This window comes from Arachis stenosperma, chromosome 9 (assembly GCF_014773155.1).
Source record: "Arachis stenosperma cultivar V10309 chromosome 9, arast.V10309.gnm1.PFL2, whole genome shotgun sequence".
In the NCBI taxonomy this organism is placed as follows: Eukaryota; Viridiplantae; Streptophyta; class Magnoliopsida; order Fabales; family Fabaceae; genus Arachis; species Arachis stenosperma.
The window spans coordinates 88281081-88286011 of NC_080385.1; the positions used below are offsets into that span (position 1 = coordinate 88281081).

At 39.3% G+C, this 4931-nt stretch overlaps 1 non-coding gene across 1 annotated transcript; it reads right to left on the reverse strand.

Moving 5' to 3' along the window:
* Nucleotides 1-4603: 4603 nt before the first annotated feature.
* LOC130952696 (small nucleolar RNA R71) lies at nt 4604-4711 on the reverse strand. Its single transcript, XR_009074874.1, has one exon. It is a non-coding gene; the product is annotated as a small nucleolar RNA R71 (small nucleolar RNA).
* Between the last annotated feature and the right edge of the window lie 220 nt (nt 4712-4931).

Below are 4931 nucleotides of genomic sequence, written 5' to 3' on the forward strand. Positions count from 1 at the left end.
CTAGAACACACTTCTAATCCGAATTGCTCATTCAACCAATCCTTGTGGGATTCGACCTCACTCTATTGTGAGTTTTTACTTGACGATAACCGGTGCACTTGCCGGAAGGAATTTTGCCGATCGTGCAATTTCCTAAATCGTAGCATATCAAGTTTATGCACATCAAAGTGGCACACCAAACTTAGTGTGACACTTTCACTTGGAATCAATGCAAGTATCCAGTAAAGCTTTGAAGCAAATTGTGTTGCATAGCAACACCAAACTTAAAATGCAATCCTATGTCCATTTATTTGAATTAAAACCAAGCAAATGAAACTGTTCTTTATTAAATACGATCACTAAGCCAAGAATCTGTCATTAATAAAGCTCTCTTGGTGATGTATTAATAAACACAGCAAATAAGCAGACTAAAATGAAAGCATTAAAAACAAAGAATTAACTAAAGTAAACAGAATAACAAAATATCAAACCAAAAGAAAATTAACACTGCAAAGACATTATGGTTATGCAGACAAGTGGTGTTGCTGAATGATTTGCATAGAAAAATAGGTGGCACACCAAACTTAGAATCTTGGTGTGTCGCTTTCATTTTGATTTGATGCAATCATCCAAAAAGATTGAAAATAATTTGTTGCAAGGCAACACCAAACTTAGAATGTAACCATATGCCAATTTATTGAATTTGAAACAAAACAAAGAACGAAAGCAAAGCAGAGAAGAGAATTTGTACCTACTGTTGACATGTTGTTTACTTTCTTCCTCTTCTTCCAGTTTGTTAAGAGGAATGACTCCAAGAGGGGAGAAGTTTCAGTTATTGTCCCCTGTCTTGGTCTTCTTTCAACAAGCTCCCTTGTGAAATTGGCTTGATTGATCTTGCTTGCTGGATCAGGGGGAGGATTGTTTGCAGTTGACCTTCTCATGAATGTTGTCCTTGGTATCTTGGTCACAATCCTCTTCTTGGTGCTTTTGTCAATTGCCTTCACTTCTTGGATGTCAAGACATGGTTGCTGTGTGATTATTGGAGTGATTTCTTCATTAAGGGCCTCTTGTATTGGTGGTTCCACGAGCCCTTCCTTCATGTGATTTTCTGCTTCACTTGAGTGTGAATTCTCTGGAATGACTTCCTCACTTTCATGCTCCTCCACTCCTTTCTTTGCACCCAACATTTGTTTTAATAGCTCTATCATGGGGGAGGTTTGTTGATCTTCCCAACATTTCTTCATCTCCTCGTCATACCTTTCAATCATGGATTCAAGTGTTGAGGCGTTTTGGTCCAGGGAGGTTTGTGAGAGTTGTGAGTCTTCATGTTCTCTTATCGTCTCAAGTGCAGTTTCAGGTTCAACCACCTCATTCTTCATTGAAAATTCACTTGATGTAGTAGCCTCCTTATCTTGCTCTTCCACTTTCTCCTTCATATCCATCAATTGGCCTTCATTTTTCTTGCTCAGTGGTTCTAAGCTCCTCCTTATTTTCTCTACTTCTCCATTCATATTTTTGAAGAAATCTTCTTGCCTTTTCCGGGCTATTTGTGCTTCTTTCCCATATTTTTCGAGCTTGGACTCAAGCTCTGAAAGCCTTGAGTGGTTCATGGAAGTTTGTGTGGGTGGTGAGTTTTGAAAGGGGCTTTCGGTTGAAGTATGGTCAAGTGATGATATCTTTGGATGATTATCATATGGAGCACTAGAATTCCCTTCCCAGCCACCATTAGAATCATGACTTGCATCATTTTGTGGTGGAGGGAAATATCCCATATGATTTTCTTTCTCATCTTGTGGTTCTGAAGCAAATCTCCATGAATTGGAGTGCTCAGAATGTGTATTCTCTGGGTGATATTCCCATCCATCATTAGAGATTGGTGATGATGGGTAATATCCCATAATTTTGTTTGATCATAAGATGAGTTGAACTCCATTTGAATTTTGTAAAACACAACACCAAGGAGAATTGAAATTCATATCTCAGAGATGAATTTCTTAGTGAGGCAATAACTCAAACACCTTGGTTTCAACTTAGAGCAGAGAACAAAAACAAAGAAAATGCTTAATCTAGACTTCTCACCCACTTAATCATTGTTGATCTAATCAATCCCCGGCAACGGCGCCAAAAACTTGATGGTGTTTTTGTGAAAAAAAAACGAATTCCCAAACACATAGATCTAACCGGCAAGTGCACCGGGTCGCATCAAGTAGTAATAACTCACTTAGAGTGAGGTCAATCCCACAGGGATTGATGGATCAAGCAACTTTAGTGGGTGATTAGTTTAGTCAAGCTAATATTTAGTGAATTGTGTGAAGTTGAGCAACAGAAGGTAAAAATTGCAGGGAAATTAAAGTTGCAGAATGTAAATGGGCAGGAACTTAAAGAGCAAGAAATGTAAATTGCAGAAACTTAAATAGCAAGAAATGTAAATTGCATGAAATGTAAAGGGGCTGGGTGCTGGAAAGTTAAATGGAAGCAGGAAATTTGAACTCAGACCAATTGCCGAAAATTAAACTTGCAGGGAAAATAAATTTGGATCTAGTAAACTTGCAGGAAAGAAAAATGTAGCAGAGAATTGTAGAAACTGATATTTCATAAACTGAATTCAATATTAGAAAATGACAATTGCCGAAAATTAAAAGTGTACCAAAGGGGACTTTCTATTCTACCCTACTCCTAATGCTCTAGCAGAGCCAGCCTACTCACAAATATGAAAATGATGCCTTATATAGGCTTTACAAAATGGAAATGAAAATGAAATTAAAAACAAATTACAATTAAATGAAATTCCTATTTTATCTATTTCTTGTGCCTTTGAGTGATGATCATGGGCCCTTGCTCTTGATGGAATTGGGTTGATAGAGGCCTTGGTTGATTGCTCTTGGAGTTTGAAGAGGAACCGAAGTGAACCGGGTTTGAATTTGCAAAAGCTTGAGTAAAAGTTTGAGTAAAAGTTTGAGGCAAACTTTTACTCCAACTTTTCACATCAGCCACCCACTTTTGCTGATACCAACGTTGGGGCAAAAGTTTGGGGTCTAACTTTTGCTCCAACGTTGGCCTCCCTTATGCACATTTATGGCGCCAACTTTGTCCTCTTGTCATGTTGCCAATTTTATGCCCAATATAGACTATCATATATGGTTGGAAAGCTCTAAATGTCAGCTTTCTAACCCACTTAGAATCACTTCAATTGGACATCTACAACTCAAGTTATGATCATTTGAAGAGGGCATGGTTGCTGGCTTTGGTGTGCAGCGTTTGAGGTAAAGTTTGCCTCAAACGTTGGCGAAAACGCCAGTTCTGGAGGCTCAAACGTATTGTCCACCCCATACTATTATACATTTTTGGAAAGCCCTGAATGTCTACTTTTCATTGCCGTTGGAAGCGTATCAATTGGAGCTCTACAGCTCGAGTTATACTCCGTTGAAGGTGCAGAGGTCAGTTGGCCTCACTGCAGGTTGCCACCATGTTCGTTTATGCACATTGCGGGGCAGTTTTCTCCCTCAATTTTAGTGTCCACCATGCAGTGCCATATATGCTTGGAAAGCTCTTGATTCCTACTTTCCAATGCTTCATGAATCACCTCATTTGGAGCTCTGTAGCTCAAGTTATTCTTGTTGGAAGTATACCCCTTCAAGCTGTTGTGGTGTGTGGCGCCAACGTTAGCCCAAAAGTTAGAGGCTAACGTTGGCGCAAACTTTTTGCTCCCAGGGTGTGTTTTTCATGCGCCAACGTTAGCCAAAAAGTTAGGGGCTAACGTTGGCGCAAACTTTTGGTGCCCAGAGAGTGTTTTTCATGCTAACGTTAGCCAAAAAGTTAGGGGCTAACGTTGGCTCAAACTTTTCACCCAAAAGTTTGCCCAAAAGTTTGAGGCAAACTTTTGGTCAAGCTTTTTGTCCTCTCCTCCTAGCCATTCCTTCTTGCTTCAACCTTTCTCCAAGCTTTCTTCACCTATCATTAATCAACCAAACACATCAAAGCTATGCTCAAAATCATGAGATATTCATTCTTTCATAATATGTGATAATTATAGCATAAAACCTCATGAAATAGCATGAATTCACACATGGTTGATTAAATCAAAGGAAGCATGAAAATCTACCCAATTGGCTTGCTTATCGCTCAAAAAAGTGCATAAAACCTATTGAAAACAAAGGAAAAAGCATAGAAAAACATGACATGGTGACATGTCATCAAGGACCTAACAGAAATCTTCAAACAAGAAGAAGACATGGCAGCCGAACACAACAATGCAAGAAAGGTGCTTGGTGACTTTACTGCACCTACTCCCGACTTCTATGGGAGAAGCATCTCTATCCCTGCCATTGGAGCAAACAACTTTGAGCTTAAGCCTCAATTAGTTTCTCTAATGAAACAGAATTGCAAGTTCCATGGACTTCCATTGGAAGATCCTCATCAGTTTTTAGCTGAATTCTTGCAAATCTGTGACACTGTCAAGACCAATGGGGTTGACCCTGAGGTCTACAGACTTATGCTATTCTCTTTTGCTGTAAGAGACAGAGCTAGGATATGGTTGGACTCACAACCTAAAGAAAGCCTGAACTCTTGGGAAAAGCTAGTCAATGCCTTATTGGCAAAGTTCTTTCCACCTCAAAAATTGAGTAAGCTTAGAGTGGAAGTCCAAACCTTCAGACAGAAGGAAGGTGAATCCCTCTATGAAGCTTGGGAAAGATACAAACAATTGATCAGAAAGTGTCCTTCTGACATGCTTTCTGAATGGAGCATCATAGGTATCTTCTATGATGGTCTATCTGAACTATCCAAGATGTCATTGGATAGCTCTGCTGGAGGATCTCTTCATCTGAAGAAGATGCCTGCAGAAGCTCAAGAACTCATTAAAATGGTTGCAAATAACTAATTCATGTACACTTCTGAAAGGAATTCTGTGAACAATGGGACGAATCAGAAGAAAGGAGTTCTTGAGATTGATA